The 22,866-nt window shown below is 41.2% G+C and overlaps 1 pseudogene across 1 annotated transcript; it reads right to left on the bottom strand.

The window, feature by feature from the left end:
* Window positions 1-215: 215 nt before the first annotated feature.
* Window positions 216-13,033, bottom strand: LOC116524618 (annotated as a pseudogene). The gene is made up of 2 exons (XR_004257415.1): window positions 12,981-13,033; window positions 216-1,016 (listed from the first exon to the last, which is right to left on the bottom strand). The product of XR_004257415.1 is annotated as a ubiquitin carboxyl-terminal hydrolase isozyme L1 pseudogene (transcript).
* Window positions 13,034-22,866: the final 9,833 nt, after the last annotated feature.

Below are 22,866 nucleotides of genomic sequence, written 5' to 3' on the forward strand. Positions count from 1 at the left end.
TAATTTGTTAGGATAAAAATCCTGCAATTGAGGTCTTCCATCCTTAATAATTTGACAACTCTGATGATTGGAGGAGATGCTATAACATTGATCATCGACCACAAATTAAGTTAGCGATAAACAATGGCCTTCCTGATAGAGGGAGCACAGGGGAGATATGAACAGCAAAACTAGAAAGAAGTAGCTTGAAGAGAAGTACCAGCTCCCCAGGGTACAAGACATATACTGGGGAGAATGCTTTGCCATCTGAAGCTCACACCACACTGGCCCAATGGACAGCTGTGAACTCTGCTCATGCTTGGGTGTGGCTGAGGGGAAGGCATGTCTGCAGAATGGAAGGACAGCTGTGTTTCACAAGTACTAAAGCATTTTAGACAGCATGGGAGGTATATATTTTCACATTGAAGGGAAGAGGGGAAAAAAGCAAAGTCCCTCCCACAGAGCATTAGGCTGCCTTGCAGAAAGCCACGGCAGAGAAGCGGACCTCTCCTTGCTCATGCTTGGTGAATTTTCTGCAGACCTTGGCAGCATCCTGTAGCCGGGTGTCCTCTGAACTGGCACCATAGTTCACTGGAAAAGGCATTCGTCCATCAAGTTCATAGAGGTGACCATCCACGTTGTTAAACAGAATAAAATGGAAATTCACTTTGTCATCTACCCAACATTGGCCTTCCTGTGCCACGGCATCATGGGCTGCCTGTATGGCCTCATTCTTTTCAAAGCATTTTGCTGTCTTCAGGGGACAGTTTCTCTGTTTCAGAAAGAAACTGTTTCAGGACTGATCCGTCCTCAAATCCCAGTTTAACTTGATTATTGGCCACTGCGTGTATAAGTCCAATTGTGCCACAGGAGTTCCCAATGGCCTGCTTTATGAAATATACTTTAGGACTAACTTCTTGTCCCTTCAGCTCTTCAATCTGTTTTTCCTGAAGTTCTCATGCTGGGCCGTGAGGGGAAAGAGCAGCAGCAGTGCACAGGCAGGCGCTGGCACCTGGTGTCTTAGTCCATTTGTGTTCCTATAAAAGGATACCTGAAGCTGGGTAATTTATAAAGGAAAGAGGTTTATTTGGCCCATGGTTCAACAGGTTCTATAAGAAGCATGGCACCAGCATCTACATCTGGTGAAGGCATCAAGCTGTCTCCACTTGTGGCGGAGGGCAAAGGGAAGTCTGCCACATGGTGAGACCAGGAAGCCAAAGGAAAGGAGAGAGGGGTCAGGCCCTTTTTAACAATCAGCTCCTTGATGGGGATAGTGTTGAATCTGTAAATTACTTTGGGCAGTGTGGCCATTTTCATGATATTGATTCTTCCTAACCATGAACATGGAATGTTTCTCCATATGTTTGTGTCCTCTCTTATTTTGTTGAGCAGTGGCTTGTAGTTCTCCTTGAAGAGGTCCTTTACATTCCTTGTTAGTTGTATTCCTAGGTATTTTATTCTCTTTGTGGCAATTGTGAATGGCAGTTCATTCTTGATTTGGCTCTCTTTAAGTCTGTTATTGGTGTATAGGAAGGCATGTGATTTTTGCACATTGATTTTGTATCCTGAGACTTTGCTGAAGTTGCTTATCAGTTTCAGGAGATTTTGGACTGAGACGATGGGGTCTTCTAAATATACAATCATGTCGTCTGCAAATAGAGACAATTTGACTTCCTCCTTTCCTAATTGAATACCCTTTATTTCTTTTTCTTGCCTGATTGCTCTGGCTAGAACTTCCAATACTATGTTGAATAGGAGTGGTGAGAGAGGACATCCTTGTCTAGTGCCAGATTTCAAAGGGAATGCTTCCAGTTTTTGCCCATTCAGTATGATATTGGCTGTTGGTTTGTCGTAAATAGCTTTTATTATTTTGAGATACATTCAGTCAATACCTAGCTTATTGAGGGTTTTTAGCATAAACGGCTGTTGAATTTTGTCAAAGGCCTTCTCTGCATCAATTGAGATAATCATGTGATTTTTGTCTTTGGTTCTGTTTATGTGGTGAATTATGTTTATAGACTTGTGTATGTTGAAACAGCCTTGCATTCCCAGGATGAAGCCTACTTGATCATGGTGGATAAGCTTTTTGATGTGCTGTTGCAATTGGTTTGCCAGGATTTTATTGAAGATTTTTGCATCTATGTTCATCACGGATATTGGCCTGAAGTTTTCTTTTCTTGTTGAATCTCTGCCGGGTTTTGGTATCAGTATGATGTTGGTCTCATAAAATGATTTGGGAAGGATTCCCTCTTTTTGGATTGTTTGGAATAGTTTCAGAAGGAGTGGTACCAGCTCCTCTTTGTATGTCTGGTAGAATTCGGCTGTGAACCCATCTGGACCTGGGCTTTTTTTGGTTAGTAGGCTATTAATTGCTGCCTCAACTTCAGCCCTTGTTATTGGTCTGTTCAGGGTTTTGGCTTCTTCCTGGTTTAGGCTTGGGAGGAGGCAAGTGTCCAGGAATTTATCCATTTCTTCCAGGTTTACTAGTTTATGTGCATAGAGTTGTTTGTAATAATCTCTGATGATGGTTTGAATTTCTGTGGTGATATACCCTTTATCATTTTTTATTGCATCCATTTGGTTATTCTCTCTTTTCTTTTTTATTAATCTGGCTAGTGGTCTGTCTATTTTGTTGATCTTTTTGAAAAACCAGCTCCTGGATTTATTGATTTTTTGAAGGGTTTTTTGTGTCTTTATCTCCTTCAGTTCTGCTCTGATCTTAGCTATTTCTTGTCTCCTGCTAGATTTTGAGTTTTTTTGATCTTGCTCCTCTAGCTTTTTCAATTTTGATGATAGGGTATCAATTTTAGATCTCTCCTTGCTTCTCATGTGGGCACTTATTGCTATATGTTTTCCTCTAGAGACTGTTTTGAATGTGTCCCAGAGATTCTGGTATGTTGTGTCTTCATTCTCGTTGGTTTCGAAGAACATCTTTATTTCTGCCTTCATTTCATTGTTTATCCAGTCAACATTCAAGAGTAAGTTGTTCAGTTTCCATGAAGCTATGCAGTTCTGAGTTAGTTTTTGAATTCTGAGTTCTAACTTGATTGCACTGTGGTCTAAGAGACCGTTTGTTATGATTTCTGTTCTTTTGCATTTGCTGAGGAGTGATTTATTCCCAATTATGTGGTCAATTTTAGAGTAGGTGTGATGTGGTGCTGAGAAGAATGTATATTCTGTGGATTTGGGGTGGTATTTTACAGACTCAAGACTATCCCCATCAAGCTACCAATGACCCTCTTCACAGAACTGGAAAAAAAACACCTTAAACTGCATATGGAAGCAAAAGAGAGCCCACATAGCCAAGTCAATTCTAAGCAAAAGAACAAAGCAGGCGGCATCACACTACCGGACTTCAAACTATGCTACAAGGCTACAGTAATCAAAACAGCATGGTACTGGTACCAAAACAGAGATATAGACCAACGGAACAGAACAGAGGCCTCGGAGGCAACACAGCATATCTACAACCATCTGATCTTTGACAAACCTGACAAAAACAAGCAATGGGGAAAGGATTCCCTGTTTAATAAATGGTGTTGGGAAAACTGGCTAGCCATGTGCAGAAAGCAGAAACTGGACCCCTTCCTGATACCTTACACTAAAATTAACTCCAGATGGATTAAAGACTTAAACATAAGACCTAACACGATAAAAACTCTAGAAGAAAACCTAGGCAAAACCGTTCAGGACATAGGTGTAGGCAAGGACTTCATGACCAAAACACCAACAGCATTGGCAACAAAAGCCAAAATAGACAAATGGGACCTAATCAAACTTCACAGCTTCTGTACAGCAAAAGAAACAGTCATTAGAGTGAATCGGCAACCAAGAGAATGGGAAAAAATTTTTGCAGTCTACCCATCTGACAAAGGGCTGATATCCAGAATATACAAAGAACTAAAACAGATTTACAAGAAAAAAACAAACAAGCCCATTCAAAAGTGGGCAAAGAATATGAACAGATACTTTACAAAGGAAGACATACATGAGGCCAACAAACATATGAAAAAATGCTCATCATCACTGGTCATCAGAGAAATGCAAATCAAAACTACATTGAGATACTGTTTCACGCCAGTTAGAATGGCGATCATTAAAAAATCTAGAGACAACAGATGCTGGAGAGGATGTGGAGAAATAGGAACACTTTTACACTGTTGGTGGGAATGTAAATTAGTTCAACCATTGTGGAAGACAGTGTGGCGATTCCTCAAGGACCTAGAAATAGAAATTCCATTTGACCCAGCAATCCCATTACTGGGTATATATCCAAAGGATTATAAATCGCTCTACTATAAGGACATGTGCACACAAATGTTCATTGCAGCACTGTTTACAATAGCAAAGACCTGGAACCAACCCAAATGCCCATCGATGATAGACTGGACAAGGAAAATGTGGCACATATACACCGTGGAATATTATGCAGCCATCAAAAACGATGAGTTTGTGTCCTTTGTAGGGACATGGATGAACCTGGAAACCATCATTCTCAGCAAACTGACACAAGAGCAGAAGATCAAACACCGCTTGTTCTCACTCATAGGCGGGTGTTGAACAATGAGAACACATGGACACAGGGAGGGGAGCACTACACATTGGGGTCTGTTGGGGGGAAATAGGGGAGGGACAGTGGGGGGTGGGGAGAAGGGGAGAGATAGCATAGGGAGAAATGCCAGATATAGGTGATGGGGAGGAAGGCAGCAAATCACACTGCCACATGTGTACCTATGCAACAATCTTGCATGTTCTTCACATGTACCCCAAAACCTAAAATACAATAAAATAAATTTTAAAAAAATAACAATCAGCTCCTCCAGGAACAAATAGAACAAAACTCTATTCACTCATTACCAGAAGGACAGCAATAAGCCATTTACGAGGGATTCTGCCCCCATGACCCAAACCCCTCCCACCAGGCCCCACCTCCAACACTGGGGATTACACTTCACTGTGAGGCTGGGCCAGTCAAAGAAGCTCCGGAAGTGACAAGCCATAGCATCAAGGAAGTGACAGATGGAAGGCAACTTAAAAAAAGAGAAAGAAAGAAAAAAAAAAGAGAAAGAAATGGCATTGGTCACCTTATGGTAGAAATGCTTTATTGTCTCTGTGGAGAAAATTCAAGTCGAATTTTAAGAGTGTGAAGAAAGGAACTGTGGCTTTCTCATCCCACACTGCCTACCAGATGTAGTGACAGATTTGCCTTAGGGATGTTTTCATGCTGACAGGGAAAGGTGCCATTACCAGGGAGGTCGCAGGCCAGCTAGGCAGCAGTGCTAATGGACTGAATAGCAGGTTCTTCAGAGCAGGAAACCAACTCAGAAGAAATTTAAACTTAGGGGTTGTGGGAAAATTTCAAAAGAGGCCTTTGATTCCAAAGAGGAGAGAGAGCCTGATAATCACATGAAGTTGGTGAGGATGAATGTGAGTGAAGCAGGTGGGAGATTAAAAGCTAAATCAACAGCAGTTTTCAGCGCGCTGGGATCAGAGACGAAGCCCTGATGGGTGGAGAAGACAATGGGTGGAGATTGGTGGACCACACTTGGGAGGAGGGTGGGTGATATGATTTGGCTGTGTCCCCACCCAAATCTCATCTTGAATTATAGCATCCCTTATTTCCATGTGTTGTGGGAGGGACCTGGTGGGACGTAATTGAATCATGGGGGTGGGTCTTTCCCATGCTGTTCTTGTGATAGTGAATAAGTCTCACGTGATCTGATAGTTTTATAGCTGGGAGTTTCCCAGCACACATCCTCTTGTCTGCTGCCATGTAAGATGTGTCCTGCTTCCCCTTCCCTTTCTGCCATGATTTTGAGGCCTCCCCAGCCATATGGAACTGTGAGTCAATGAAACCTCTTTCCTTTATAAATTACCCAGTCTTGAGTATGCCTTATTAGCAGCATGAGAACAGACTAAAACAGCAGGAAGAGGAAACTTGGGAAGAAGGGACCCCAAAATGTGTAAAAGAAGAAGATAATGATAAGTCCACAGCTGGACTCAGAGACTATTGATAAAGGAGGCAGAATGATTCCAATCTGTTCTTCTATCCTCTCTCTCAAGGATATGGTCTTCAACCTGAAAAGGGCAGAACAGAGTGTGTGAAAAGACAACTGCAGCCAAATAAAGTTCAGAAAATAGTGAGAACCAGGCCCGGATGAATGATTTTCCAGAGATTACAGGAGCTAGAACTATATGAAGCTGTTGTCAATCATGCATGAGAAATTGTAGAAAATTGGTGCTGGCCAGCAGATTGGAGCTGAGTCAACATGATTTCCAGCAGAGTGAAGTCTTTATGTGAATTAGAAAAAGGCACCCCTTCATCAAGATGCATTTCTTCCATCTGTTGGGAAATTATCATAATATATAGATTTTAAAGAATAGGATACTTTATGGCCACCTGCCGGAAGAGTCTTATAATATTCAATGCTCAAATCTATGATATCTGCTATGCATATGGTCCCTCCTAATATGTGGGCACTTTTAAATATATAGCACCTGCATACCCTGCATGGTGCCTCTGAGTTTCAGGACAGGAAAAGGATGGGTTACAGAAATTATAGAATAGGGCCAGGCGCGGTGGCTCATGCCTGCAATACCAGCACTTTGGGAGGCCAAGGTGGGTGGATCTCCTGAGGTCAGGAGTTTGAGACCAGCCTGGCCAACGTGGTGAAACCCTGGCTCTACTAAAAATACAACAAGTTAGCCGGGCATGGTAGTGCATGCCTGTAACCCCAGCTACTCAGGAAACTGAGGCAAGAGAATTGCTTGAACCTGGAGGTGGAAGTTGCAGTGAGCCGAGATGGTGCCTCTGGACTTCAGTCTGGGTGACCGAGAGATTTTCTGTCTAAAAAAAAAAAAGAAAAAAGAAAGAAAGAAAAAAAAAGAAAAAGGAATTATAGACTAGGAACTTAATGTTGAGCATTAGAAAAATTGAACACTCCACAATCCTACTTGGGATCATTTAGAAAATAATGTGTCTATATGAGATTTCATCAAGAATGTTGATTAATGGAGAAGAGTTAACTTGCAGAGAGATTTCTAGGGCACATGATAGTGCTCTTTGCTTAGTTCTACCTTCTTTAGCAACTTCTAGACAGCATGGGCCTCAAATTTTCAGATGCAATGCCAGGAGTGGGTAGAGGTTGGATAATAGAACTGGGTACATAAAATGTTCACAGACTGAAATGATGGACTAATCTGTTAAAATTATATTTAATAGAGAAAATTTATAGATCTCAGCCATTATACAATGTCATGAGTATAGAACAAGGGAAGATATGGGTTAGTAGAAGTGCTAATAAGAGAATTATGTTGCCAGGAGCCTCAATATAAATAACTGGTGAAAAGTGATCCCTATAAAGGTTTTTGGGGTCCTACACCACATCAATGGAAATACAATTATTAGAATGATAGAGGTGAGGGCCCTATTCTACTTTTGTCAGCTCAGACCATGATTTTACATTTGATTCTGGGTTCCACACCTGAAGATAAATGTAACTTTGGGGAGTAAATTGAAATGTCCGTCTAAGAAAGGGAGAAAAATATAAATTACCTTTATATAGCAGTGTAAGGAATTGGAGATACTGGCTTTTATGACAGGGAAAAATATAAAAGAAAAAGTTACTCGTAATTTATAACTTTCCCATTAAATCTTCATGGTTGAATACTCTTTTGTTGTGGAAAGCAAAGTGATTCTTGGAATAATGGTCTCTGGGTTTCTTGGGGAGAAAGCTAGACACCAAATAGAGAGCAGCCAAATGGAAAAATGTGGAGGAGAGGGGATGGACTGGATGGGGATTAGTGGGCTGTGAATCTTTCCTCCACCACATCAATAAAATATTTGTTCAAGTTGATATGCTTTCTTTTGCTTGGTGGAAGGTGTTTGTTGCTGCAGGCTGGGATGAAGTGTTGAGTTCTGCTTCAAGACGGACTACCTTGGCCAGGTGCGGTGGTTCATGCCTATAATCCCAGCACTCTGGGAGGTCAGGGTGGGAGAATTGATTGAGCACAGGAGCTTGGGACCAGCCTGAGCAACATGGCAAGACATCTGTACAAGAATTTTTAAAAATTAGCCAGGTGTGGTGGTGTGCGCCTGTAGTCCCAGCTACATGGGAGGCTGAGGAAGGAGGATTGTTTGAACCTAGGAGGTTGAGGCTGCAGTGGACCATGATGGTGCCACGGCCCTCCAGGCTGTGTGACAGAACAAGATTCTGTCTCAATGAAAAAAGAAAAAAAAATGGACTAGTTCACTTTGGAAAGGAGAATTTTCATATGGGAATAGTTTCAAAAGGCTTTCGGTTGAAAGATTAATAAACAATCTATGTAAGTCAGTTGAGTAGAATTAAGATCTGTGAGCAAAATTTCTAGAGGGGCAGCGTTGTTCGGTGGTGAAAAGGATGCTTTCTGAGAGGTAGTGAGCTCCGCATCCCTGAGGGGTTCAAACAGGCTAGATGATTTTTTAGGAGATATTTTTAGGAAGTATTAAATCTGAGAAAGGAATTAAAATCTCATTTAAACCCTTGATGTCTCTTCCCCATTTAAAAACATTGGAATTGGTGGTTCTAATTTGCAGAGATGTAGCCTGTGGTTCTAATGTGCTAGACTTCACAGCCATTCTTTGTTCCTTCTTCCTTTTAGGCAGGCCAAACAAGCTCCACTCATTATGTTTGACTGATACATCTTCTTCTCTATATTGAGATGAAATTCATGTAACATAAAAACAACCTTTTGAAAGTGAGCAATTCAGTGACGTTTGATATATCCACAGTGTTGTGCACCTCCCACGTCTATCTAGTTCCAAAACACTTGCAGCACCCCGAAAGGAAATCCCATACCTGCTAAGCAGTTCCTCTCCTAAGTCTAAATCTACAAGTTTTCCTTTCGTCCCTTGTCATGCCATTTATTTGTGAAAGAAATATGGTCATTTCTACTGCAGAATTTCCTACATTCTGAATTTGGTTAGTTACTTCCTATGGTGTTTAACTTGTTTTTCTATTCTTCTATCTCCTATATTTTCTATAGTTATGTCTGGCGATCTGGTTGGATCCAGAGTCAGCAGTGACTTTGGCAAGGATAATTCACAGATTTTGCTGCATAGCTCCTAGGCCTTACATCGACACACACAGTGCCGTGTTTTCAATTTTTGTGTTATATTGAGATGAGCAGTGAGTTCAAGAGCTGTCAGCCTGATTCATTCTTCATAAGTTTTCCCACCCGCCACCTGTTTACTCAATGATTGTTCATCAATGATTGCTTAAAGTTCTAGAGGGGAAGAAGGGACCCTAAAGTGTGTAAAAGAAGAAGAGAATTAGCTCTAAGGATTATTCCATTAGGGATTGCTAAGTGGCATTTCTATCATTTCTTCTGCACATGTTATCTGGAACTCTATAAAAACAAAAGTATAGCTTTATTGGCCCGGCGCGGTAGCTTATGCCTGTAATCCTAGCACTTTGGGAGGTTAAGGGAGGTGGGTTGCTGGAGCTCAGGAGTTTGAGACCAGCCTGGACAACATGGTGCAACCCCAAAAAATCAGCTGGGCATGGTGGTGCGCATCTGTAATCCCAGCTGTTCTGGAGGCTGAGGCACAAGAATTGCTTGAACCCAGAAGGCAGAGGTTGCAGTGAGCTGAGATCATTCCACTGCACTCCAGCCTGGGTGACAGAGCAACAGTTTGTCTCAAATACAACAACAACAACAACAAAAACAACAAAAACAACAAAAGTATACCTTTACCAACCGTTTCATTACCCTGAAATACAGCTCATACAGGAAAATCAGGATAAATGCTTGATCCTAGCATGTCATCAGTTTCCTGAATAGTGAGTCAGTGGCCTAGAAAGTGCCAAGAAATGACCAGTGCATGCTACTGTTATTATTACTAATTTAAAAAGTACTGTAGTATAACCTCGGTAGCACTCTCAGGGGGTTTTATTATTCTTTAATTATTGACCACATTCCCTGTGGTGGTTTAACCTTAGTTCACCAGGCTTCCACTGTTTATTCCTTCATAAAGTAGCTTGGAGTGGGACAGCTGATGATGGAAGCATCTATTGTGGGTGGTTAAGTGGCCTGGCTTTGAGTTCTGGTCTATCTACATCCAAATTCTGGCTCCAGTGCTTAGCAGGTGCATGGTCTTGACTACATTGCCAAACTTCTCCAAGCTTTAGTTTCTCCTCTCTGAAAAATAGGATAATAGTATTCATGTTGAGTGTTTGGGTGTTAAATGAGATAATGTGTGTATGGTGTTCAACACAGAGCCTGGCAGGTAGTAAGGTTAGAAAAATGGGAACTGTTATCATGAGAAGCCTCTTGAAACAATCTTCCACCCCACAGATCCATCCAGAAACACAAGAATCCCCGCCAAATGTTAATGCTTCCTCACCACCAGTCATACAGGGACTTGGCGTGCTCAATCTTGGTCTGAATTCAGCTGTAGCTTTATTCACCAGATCAGGCAGCTGAGCCCTCTAAACATGTCCCGAAGAGAACTCATTGTTCACCACCCACTGTGCTCACCAATATTTTTGAAGTTATTTACCATCTACTTGTCTTTCTTTAAACATGAGTTTTGATGAACTCTGTACATAAAGATGAAACATATATCTGATGGTTGTGGCATATTTTCCCCTCCTGCCTCCCTCTCCATCCTTTACCCTGCTCCGTGCCAGGAGGCTGACCATATGGGCCACATCAATGGGCTTCCGTGTCCTCAGGCTTCTGGCTGGGTTTGGCCGATGGGAGGCACAGGCAGGGGACCTGGAGCAAGGTTGTGGTTTTATTCCAGCAGCTCACTCCCTGCCAGGTCTCTGTGGCTTGGCTGCATTCCCCTACTGTAGGCTGCAGCTCCTGTCTGGCAGCCCTCTCTCAGGCTCTCTGTAGTTTCCAGACATTTGGCCTGGGGGAGGTAACAGCTCCCCAGCATTTCCAGCCACAGGATGGTGCATCATCTGAGGTTGCTTTTCCTAACTCCACCCCTTGACTTTGTAAATAGTACTTTCACTAGCCCCTGCTTAAAATTTCCAACGTAAGTGTGCCACTGTGTCCTCCTGACTGTTACATACAAAGTGTTTGTGATAGTAGAAGATCAAAACAACCTAAAATAATAAAAAATTATAGAGAACTAGTTTACCAAACTATATTGGAGTTATCAGATACTATGATATATGGATATCTGAATTCAGGTTTTGTTTGTTTGTTTTTTTAGTGACAACATCTTGCTCTGTTGCCCAGGCTAGAGTGCAGTGGTGAGATCGTAGCTCACTGTAGCCTTGTAAATTCAAGCTTTTGAAAAAATACTTAATGACAAATGTGTATGGCATAATAGTCAGGATTCTTCAATTTTGTAAAATAAAGTGTGTGTCTATGTGTGTGGGCACACAGAAAAAGATTAGAAGTTGATATTCGTTCTATATAGGATGTAGTTGAATTTAACTTAATTCGTGTTTTTTTTTTGTTTCTTGAATTAAAAAAATAAAAGATAGTTGAGTTTTGCAAGAATAAAATAAACATACTTCATGATTTTTACAGCATTTAAATCAGTTTTCTAGTTACTATTGTGAATGTCAATTATAGCAACACAGAATAGTTACTTTGGGCAGATGTTTGTTCCTATCTATATAGTGTTATGATATTATTATGATGTCTATAATTTACTTTAAATTACTTTAGTGTAGTGTGTGTGTGTGTGTGTGTGTGTGTGTGTGTGTGATGTAAATGTGTGTATGAGTGTGCGTATTAGTCTGAGCTACTCTCTAGAGGCTGTTAGTTTCCTTTAATCAACAGTTCACACTCCAGAGGTGATCAGTGCGGCCATACTCCAAAGGCAGCTGCTACCTCATTCCAGTTGTTTACATCTCAATCACCACCAGAGACTTCATTAATTAACATATCAACTGTCAGAAAAGCATTTCATGGATAAAATTTATGTCCTGTTAGTCTGTATAACAGATGTTAGATATAGGCTCATCTTATTAAAATTAAAGATTTTCCAGAGGTGTGGATTGGCCATAATATTTTAGAGACAGTCATTACCCCACCAAGTCCTATAGCCTGTCCTCTTAGAGACAGCACTTGAGGCTTCGTCCTCAAGTAGTTTTGAGTTCAGCCACAGTGTGGAATGATTCTGGTGCTTTCTTTGGACAATAAGGGTGACAGAATCCTGCCTCTGGAATATTGTGGTGTCTGCCTCAGGCATGAAAAATGGGATCAGAGCACTTAAAAAACAAAAGAGATTGTATGATTGGTTTTATGCCTACTCACTAATAAAAATTCATTTCATTGATATCTGTGGCAGACAGATTCATGTGGTATGAGACTTACTTTATTTTTTAATGAAAAAAAATGTTTTAAGATAGGGTCTTGCTCTGTTGCCCAGGCTGAAGTGCAGTGGAGAAATCACAGCTCACTGTAGCCTCTACCTCCTGGGCTCAATTTATCCTCCCACCTCAGCCTCTTGAGTAGCTGGGACTATAGGCACATGCCACCACACCTGGCTAAATTTTGCTTTTTTTTTTTTTTTTTTTTTTTTTTTGTAGCTGTGAGGTTTTGCCATGTTGGCTAGGCTGATCTTGAGCTCCTGGGCTTAAACAATTCACCTACCTTGGCCTTTCAAAGTGCTGGGATCACAGGCATGAGCCACTAAGGCCTGGCTGATATTTGCTTTCATAACAACCAGATAGAAAGGTTATGGGAGTAGCTTACCATCTCCTTGATGCCTAAGCTTTTTGGCCAAGACAATAACTCTGAGAGTCTTAGATGACCAAAAAAGCTTAAGTCCATTTGCAACATAGAACATTTAGACTCTAAAGCAGAGATACTTTCTAGAGAGGTGTTTGGAAGACTCAGTTGCAAAAGAGCTTTTTGATGATCAAAACAGGATGGAAAGCCAGTCAAAAATGAAATAATTGGAGCATGGAGCAGAAATGAGAGTTTATCACAGGTCAAAAAGTTAGCTTATTGTCCATTGTATCCTGTGACTTTGCAGAGTTCCTGCCACTTACCTGCTTCCAAGACTAGCATGTTGCAGGTAGAGAACAAAGCAGACCAGAGTCATTTGGGTAGGATCCGAAGCTTGAACATGACCAGAAGAAGGTGGCAGATCCTTCCAGGTCAGAGGAGGAGCAGAATACTTAGGAAAATCATTTCAGGGTGGAAAGGAAAAATGTGTCCCCTTCTGAGGATCCTTGAGTATCTTCAGGAGACAGCAGATAGAAGTCAGTCCTCCAAGACATCAGTGCTTCCTGAAAGTAGGAAATACAACATCAGTAATGGTGGGCTTATCAAGTCTGCCTACAGACTGAACTTGCTTAGGATTTCTCAGCATTGTCTAAAGTCTCTCAATCCTTGTAACAAGCATGGACTATGAAGTCACATATAAGCAATAATTTTATTTGTTCAAATTCTGCCTTTGTTCTAAGACATTGAGGCAGCTGAATAACATTGCGTATATTTGATGATGTATTTTGTGGGCTAGTTTATCCTGATACACCTTTAAGATGCATTTCTATTCCAAAGGGTGTCATATGATCAGCTTATTAAACAAGCTGAACTTTTTCTCACCATTTTCCCTTTGAACTTCTCTTTTGACTCATCCTTTCCTGCCTCTGGATGAAACTTTGGGAAGCTCCCTGAGCTTTTTCTGTCACTCTCAGGTTAATACACCATCTAATTTTCCAGGTATTTAGTCCAGTCTGGTTAAATAGCAAACTTCAATCTTTCATCCCCTCCTACAGCTTGGACCCATATCAGGCAGGAGACCAGCAGTGGGGAAAGGGGTCAGGGTTGGATCGTTCACTGTTTTCTGTCTTCTACTCTTTCTTCTCTGCTCTGTTGCTCTGGCTTCTCCAAGATTAGGGCTTGAAAGGCAAAGAGGGTGAGGGGCAGAAAATGCCTCCTTTGACTGCTACTGTTGTTATCTATATTAGTGCCCTCTGGGGATGGGACAGCAGACAAATGCCAGTCCCTCCTCTCCAGGGCTCGTTCTTGGCTTCCTCAGAGGTCTCTTTTTGGGGTCCTCCTACTGCAGTTCTCAAGTGTAGCATGTTCCTGGGATAGTCTCTGGCCCTCAGTGCCTCCCTACCATGCCTTCTGCTGGCATCACTTTATCCCTCCAGGTAAACTGAGACCTCCTCCTTTCTCTGATGGATCCATATCTAACACCTGAGAAGAAGATAATGGATTTTTGCCCCTCCATACTCTTCGAGTGCAAGGCTTTCAAGGCAGTCTTCTTCAATCTGTCACCTACTGCCCCTCTGGCCAGCCAGCCAGCGTCTCACATTTTGACAATATCAGGTTCGGGGCAGTTCCAGAATCCGTTTTTCAAACTCCAAAGTATACTTATGAAGCTCTCTGAGACCTGCAACCCATTTTCATGTGGCTTACGATGAGAGTGACTTCCTACATCAGCAGCTGAAATAGCTTAGTTGGGGATATTACACTGGAGAATGACTTTCTACTTCTTTCCCACTTCCCAGTGGGAAGGGAGGGAGAAATGGCACAGCACGTCAAATCTTTTTCTAAAAAACTCCCCACTTCCCAATCTCTGTAACAAATCCTCAGGCTTGTCCCACTGTGTTGAGTAAAGGACTGCAGCACCTGTCTCACAATGCTTAGCCCATCCTACATAGGGGGTCTCGTCATATTGTTGTCACCTGAAAGTCTGTGACGAAAGGAGAGATCACATTTAATATCCTGTAACTCTAACCACACACACTCATTTGGAGACAGTCCTGTTCTAACTGAAACATTACAGAGGAGTCATGATGATTATGAGTCTACTACAATGGAAGTGGTGGGTGATGCCTGTCAAAATCTACCCGGCCAACGTCATTGCACTCACTGTAATTCACTGTGAAGAATTTGGAGACATAAATCAAACACATTAAAGACTTAGAGTTACTTGTCTTTGAGAGCTCCCTAGTGACCTCCGTTTGGCACTGACTGCCAAGTAGTTTCTGTCAATATCTCTAACAGTATCTCAGCGTCCTGAGTAGCTGGGATTACAGGCACATGCCACCATGCCCAGCTAATGTTTTGTATTTTTAGTAGAGACGGGGTTTCACCATGTTGACCAGGATGGTCTCGATTTCTTGACCTCGTGATCCACCCGCCTCGGCCTCCCAAAGTGCTGGGATTACAGGCTTGAGCCACCGCGCCTGGCCAACTCTTTCTATGAGATCAACATCATCCTGATACCAAAACCTGGCAGAGACACAACTGAAAAAGAAAACTACAGGCCAATAGCCATGATGAACATTGATGCAAAAATCTTCAATAAAACACTGGCAAACTGAACCAACAGCACATCAGAAAGCTTATCCACCACGATCTAGTAGGCTTCATCCCAGGGATGCAAGGCTGGTTCAACATACACAAGTGTATAAATGTAATCCACCACATAAAAAGAACCAAAGACAAAAACCACATGATTATCTCAATAGATGCAGAGAAGGCCTTCGACAAAATTCAACAGCTCTTTATGCTAAAAACTCTGAATAAACTAGATATCAATGGAACACATCTCAAAATAGTAAAAGCTATTTACAACAAACCCACAGCCAATATCATAATGAATGGACAAAAACTAGAAGCATTCCCTCTAAAAACTGGCACTAGACAAGGATGCCTTCTCTCACCACTCCTATTCAACATAGTATTGGAAGTTCTAGCCAGAGCAGATAGGCAAGAAAAAGAAATAAAATGTATTCACTTAGGAAAAGAGGAAGTAAAATTGTCCCTATTTGCAGATGACATAATTAGTTTATTTAGAAGACTCCATAATCTCAGCCCCAAATCTCAAGCTAATGGGCAACTTTGGCAAAGTCTAAGGATACAAAATCAATGTGCAGAAATCACAAACATTCCTATACACTAACAACAGACAAAGAGAGAGCCAAATCATGATCGGACTCCCATTTACAATTGCTACAAAGAGAATAAAATACCTAGGAATACAACTAACAAAGGATATAAAAGATCTCTTCAAGGAGAACTACAAACCACTGATCAAGGAACTAAGAGAGGACACAAACAGATGGAAAAACATTCCATGCTTATGGTTAGGAAGAATCAATAACATGAAAATGGCCATACTGCCCAAAGTAATTTACAGATTCAATGCTATCTCCATCAAGCTACCATTGACCTTCTTCAAAGATCTGGAAAAAACTACTTTAAACTTCATATGGAACAAAAAGAGAGACCAAATAGCCAAGACAACCCTAACCAAAAAGAACAAAGCTAAAGGCATCATGCTACCTGGCTTCAAACTATACTACAAGCCTACAGTAATCAAAACAGCATGGTACTGGTACCAAAACAGAGATATAGATCAGTGGAACAGAACAGAGGCCTCAGAAGCAACACCACACATCTACAATCATCTTATCATTTACAAACCTGACAAAAACAAGCAAGGGGGAAAGGATTCCCTGTTTAATAAATGGTGTTGGGAAAACTGGCTAGCCATATGCAGGAAGCTGAAACTGGACTCCTTCCTTACACCTTATACAAAAATTAACTCCAGATGGCTTAAAGATTTAAACATAAGAACTAACACCATAAAAACCCTAGAAGAAAACATAGGCAACATCATTCAGGACATAGGCATAGGCAAGGACTTCATGACTAAAACACCAAAGCAAAGGCAACGAAAGACAAAATAGACAAATGGGATATAATTAAACTCCAGAGCTTCTGCATAGCAAAAGAAACAATCATTAGAGTGAACTGGCAACCAACATAATGGGAAAAAATTTTTGCAATCTACCCATTTGACAAAGGGCTAATATCCAGAATCTACAAATAACTAAAGCAGATGTACAAGAAAAAAACAAACAAACCCATTCAAAAGTGGGTGAAGGATATGAACAGACACTTTTCAAAGGAAGACATGTATGAGGCTAACAAACATATGAAAAAATGCTCATCATCCCTGATTATTAGAGAAATGCAAATGAAAACCGCATTGAGATACCACCTTACACCAGTTAGAATGGCGATCATTAAAAAATCTGGAGCCAACAGATGCTGGAGAGGATGTGGAGAAATAGGAATACTTTTACACTGTTGGTGGGAGTGTAAACTAGTTCAGCCATTGTGGAAGACAGTGTGGCTCTTCCTCAAGGACCTAGAAAAAGAAATTCCATTTGACCCAGCAATCCCATTACTGGGTATATACCCAAAGGATTATAAATCGTTCTATTATAAAGACATATGCACATGTATGTTTGTTGCGGCACTGTTTATGATAGCAAAGACCTGGAACCAACCGAAATGCCCATCAGTGATAGACTGGACAAAGAAAATGTGGCACACATTGACCATGCAATACTATGCAGCCATAAAAAATGGCGAGTTCATGTCCTTCGTAGAGACATGGATGAATCTAGAGACCATCATTCTCAGCAAGCTGACACAAGAACAGAAAACCAAACACCATGTTTTCACTCATAGGCGGGAGATGAACAATGAGAACACATGGACACAGGGAAGGAAACAACACTCACTGGGCTAGGTGGGGAGATGGAGGGGAGGGGAGGAGAGGGGAGGGACAGCATGGGGTGGGGAGGATGGGGAGGAATAACACTGGGAGAAATGCCTAATGTAGGCAACTGGGCGAGGATGGGGGTGGATGTGGCATGTATGTACTTATGCGACAATCCTGCAGGATGCAGGAAGTGCACATGTACCCCGGAGCCCAAAGTACAATTTAAAAAAGAGAGAAAGAACTATACTTTATAAGGCTAGAGCTGCCACAGACAGTGATTCCACTGATGGATCTGGGTAAAGAAAATTGAGAACCTTCTGGGATGGACTCACCATCCTAGAAGCCATTAAGAACATTCATAACCTGTGGGAGTTCAAAATATCAACATCAATAGGAGTTTGGAAGGAGCTGATTTCAACTCTCATGGATGACTTTGAGCAGTTCAAGACTTCAGTGGAGGAAGTCACTGCAGATGTGGTGGAACTAGTGAGAACTAAGAATTAGAAGTGGAGCCTAGAGGTGTGACCAAACTACTGCAATCTCATGATTGAAACCTGAATGGACAAGGAGTTGCTTCTTATGGATGATCAAAGAAAGTGGTTTATTGAAATAAAATATACTCCTGGGGAAGATGCTGTGAACACTGTTGCAATGACAACAAAGGATTGAGAATATTAAATAAACTTAGTTGATAAAGCAGCATCAGGATTTGAGAGGATCGACTCCAATTTTGAAAACATTTCTACTGTAGGTAAAATGCTATCAAGGAGCATTGCGTGTTACAGAGAAATCTTTCATGAAGGGAGAATCCATCAGTGTGGCAAACTTTATTGTTGTCTCGTTTTAAGAAATTGCCACAATCACTTTAACCTGCAGCAACCACAGCCTGATCAGTCAGAAGCCATTAACAAGACTGAAGCTATGATATGACTTGTTGAAGGCTCATAAGATGATTAGCACTTTTTTTTTAAGCAATAAGGCATTTTAAAATTAAACTCCGTAATTTTAACAAAGACAATTATATTGCACACTTAAAAGACTACAGTATAGTATAAACATAATTTTTATATATACTGGAAAACTAAAAAATTGGTGTGACTCACTTATTATGATAATCATTTTATTGTGTGAGTCTAGAACCGAACCCACAATATCTGCAAAGTGTGCCTCTACCACAAACTTAGTGACTTAAAGCAACACAAATGAATTCTCTTATGAATCTAGAGATTAGAAGTCTGAAATCAAGATATCAGCAGGGCCATGCTCCTTCTGAAGGACCTAAGGGAGAATCCTTCCTGGCCTCTTTTTGCTCTGGTGGCTCTAGGAACTTTTTAGCTTATGGCAGCATAACTGTAATTTCTGCCTCCATCTTTATATGTCTTTTAATGTCTGCGTGTGCCCTTTTATGTCTAAGACAATGAGAGTGTCTTATAAGAACACTTTCATTGGATTTAGGGCTCACCCTATATCAGTATGGTTTCATATTTAATTACATCTGCAAAATCTCTATTTCCAAATAAGAGCACATTCTGAATGAAGTTCCAGATGGACATGAACTTTTGAGGACTAGTGAATCCATCGCAGATCCCAAGAGCTAATTTTTGCCCCAGTGGGAATGATATCATCTCTGCTGAGAATGCATGGGTCCTAATCTAAATCCAACTTACTTGGAGAAGTCAATGTTCTTGACTATTTGAAGAGGTCCCCCTATAAATCCTCTGTTGGTGACTTTCAGAGCTCTGTGCTAATGGATTCCCTGGTCTCTGAAAGAAAGTCACAGCACTATCAGTCCATCTGATTTCCCTGAACCCCTCACCCTGCTTCCGTAAACATCCTTTAACTTTTCTCATCCTCAACTGTGTTTTCTTTAAAGTAGAGATAATAGTACTATCTACTTCCTGGAGTTGTTTTTAGCATTAATTGAGGTCATGCATGAAGAGGAATTAGGTCACGGTCTACAATAGAAAACATGCTCAGTAAATTATTAGTAGTTGTTCTTTGTGTTATTCCTAACCCCACCCCCACTATGTTTTCTCTGAGAGATGATTACTCCAGTTCTTCCCCTTGCCAGTTTCCTTATTTAGTGGTTCTCTCCAGTGATGAGTTTTGAGACTTCTTTCTTGGCTACCTGTCCCATAATCCCCATTTAAAGACAGCTTATCTGACCTCTGCAAGTTTAAACTTTATTTCTGTATTAGACAGAGATCTCCAGAGAAACAAAACTGATAGGATATCTATATCTCTATCTATAACTATATCTACATCATCCTGTCTATATCTCATCAATGTCATGAGATTATATGCAAGACAGGATGCAGTGCACCACTGTTGCACTTGGTGGCATAAATACATTATCATAAATAATTGTGATTCACTGTATAAATAAACCATCATGGCAGAGTAGCCATTATTACATATAGCATTTGCCTGCATAATTTTAATAAATATGGCAGATACTAAGAAACTCTGATCTAGTAGAGAGCTGAGAAGTTTCACAATCTGCCATATGCAAGCTGGAGAAAAGCCAGTGGTGTAGTTCTAGTCCAAACTCAAAGGCCTGAGAACTGGGAAGCTAATGGTCTAAGTTCTGGTCCCAGTTTGAAGTCCAGAGAATCAGGAGCACTGATGAAAAAGGCAGGAGAAAATGTGTAACCGCCCAGTGGGTTCATCTTGCCCACAGCTCAGATACAGCTGATTTATCAAGACAGGGTTGCCAAGGAGAAAGAGTAATCCACACAGAGCCAGCTGTGCAGGAGATGGAATTTTATTATTACTCAAATCAGCCTGCCTGAGCATTCAGGGAGCAGAGTTTTTAAGGCCAACTTAGTAGGTGGGGGGAAGCCAGTAAGCTGGGAGTGCTGATTGGTCAGGTCAGAGATGAAATTTTAGGGAATTGATGCGGTCCTCTTGTGCTGAGTCAGTTCCCGGGTGGGACCCACAAGATCAGAAGAGCTGACCCGGGTGATGCCAGCTGATCCATCGAGTGCAGGGTTTGTAAAATATCTCAAGCACTAATCTTAGAAGCAGTTCAGAGAGGATCAGAATCGTGTAGCTTCCAGCTGCATGACTCCTAAGTCATAATTTCTAATCTTGTGGCTAATTTCTTAGCCCTACAAAGACATTCTAGTCCCCAGGCAAGAAGGAGGTTTGTTTTGGGAAGGGGCTGTTATCATCTTTGTTTTAAACTATAAACTAAGTTCCTCCTAAAGTTACTTTAGCCTACACCAAAGAATGAACAAGGACAGCTTGGAGGTTAGAAGCAAGATGGAGTTGGTTAGGTTATATCTCTTTCACTGTTTCAGTCATAATTTTGCAATGGTGGTTTCAAATGGATGTCCCAGCTCAAGCAGAGAAACCAAATTCTCCCTTCCTCTGTCTTTTTGTTCTATTCAGGCCCTCAATGAGCTGGATGATGCCTACTCGTTTGACCCACCTCACATTGGTGAGGGACATCTTTACTCAGTCTGCAGATTCAAAAGCTAATCTCTTCCAGACACTCCCAGAAACAATGTTTTATGAAATGTTTGGGCATCTCTTAACCCAATCAAGTTGACAAATAAAATTGTCCATCACAACTTTTCACTAGGAAGTTGTGAGGATGCCTCTCCTTGGCCCATCTGAGCTTGTCCTGATATAAACAGAAAAGCCATGCCCAAGGAAGGGCAGGGCCAGCAACATACTAAGCCAATCAAGCCATGGAAACACGGGGTGCATCTGCCAGCCCTGGTTCACTGCTGTGAGAGGTTTTTTTATATGGCTCCTCATCTGAAAATGTGAAGAACCTACGCGTTGGCTTTTCTGAGAAAATATTAGTCATATGCCTGCAAATTATCTGCTTTTCAGAGCATTTATTTCTGCATATTCTTAATTTTAGGGCTTTTATCTCTGGCTATCCTGTGGACAAAACTTCTTGGCAGAAATAAAAGTGGAACAGATGCCCTTAACTCCATCAGCCTTGAAAGGACTTCTGAAGTCCCTCTCACATCCTAGGAAACTCTATCTTGTGGTTTTGATTTTATCTCTGATAAGCAAGTTGAGAGTTGTCTTTACAATGTTGCCTTTTCCCTCTAAGTTGCACCAAGAATCCTTGGTCACATAGCTTGTGTTTATGATCATGTAAATGTTATTTATTTTACATACCCATTGGCAGAGCTAAGCATTTGTGGAAACCTGAATGATGTTTGGGGACCATTGCTTGAAGGACATGCTGACCATTCCATGTTCCAGGTAATCTATCATATATCCTGGGTAAAGCAAGATAAAAAAGACCCAGGTAGGTGGGTTGTGCTGTGTTAGCAGCATGCAGTCAACTTTGTTGAATTGCTCCTTGGTTTGATGTCTTAAGTCTGTATTGAGTTCCTTATGGACAGAGCCCTGCCAATCTTCCTACTCTGTCTGATGAAGAACAATGCTGAGCGTGTCATATTCCCTTCCTGCAGTGTACTCTTGAGAAAATTCCTATCTTCAGCACCAAGAAAATCAGTACTTCTCTTGAATGATGGGTCTGTTTTTTGCCTCATGGATGTTAGAATTGTATATCTGATTGCATTTCTTTTTTTGGGTTGGAAGCTACAAAGATTAGAACTAGTTGGTGGTTCACTATGGCTAGGCTGACCTCCCATCCCAATGCTCATTCCCATCTCCTTTCTTGTATTCTCTTGTCTTCTGTATCACTTAAAATTTGTGCTCTTTTGGTGTGTTTTAATTTTCCTTGTAAACACTCTTATATTTTTTCTTGACTAAATAAGAAATATATTTCCAGGTAAATAAAGATTTGGCTGGGAGAGGAATTAGACTAATTTTATATGACCCTAATAGGCAAAATGAGGACTTCCTTCCTTCCTTCCTTCCTTCCTTCCTTCCTTCCTTCCTTCCTTCCTTCCTTCCTTCCTCCCTCCTTCCCTCCCCTCCTCCTCCTTCTTCTCCTCCTCTTCCTCCTCCCTCCCTCCCTCCCTCCCTCCCTCCCTCCCTTCCTTCCTTCCTTCCTTCCTTCCTTCCTTCCTTCCCTCCTTCCCTTCCTCCATCCCTTTTCCCTTCTCTCCTATTATTCAACAGATGTTTTTCATATGCAAACTATGTGCCAGAGACAGAATTAGGGAGATACAGGAGGCAGCTTTTAGCTGTTTAAGAAAAGACTTTATAATACTCAGACCTTCCCAAAGACAACGATTACCAATTGTACCAAAACTTTGCAATTTACAAATTGCTTGTGTGCACATATGACCTTATTTTGCCTTCACAGCAATGTGCAATGGTAGACATTATTATTATCTTCATCAAACAAGAACATGAACTTTAACAAGAATTTTAGCCAGAGTAACTTAGTCAATTTTGTGCTGCTATAACAGAACACCTGAGACTGGGTAATTTATAAACAACAGAAATTTATTCTCTCACAG

This window comes from Sapajus apella, unplaced genomic scaffold, assembly GCF_009761245.1.
Source record: "Sapajus apella isolate SASKATOON/1434 unplaced genomic scaffold, GSC_monkey_1.0 scaffold46, whole genome shotgun sequence".
Classification (NCBI taxonomy): domain Eukaryota; kingdom Metazoa; phylum Chordata; class Mammalia; order Primates; family Cebidae; genus Sapajus; species Sapajus apella.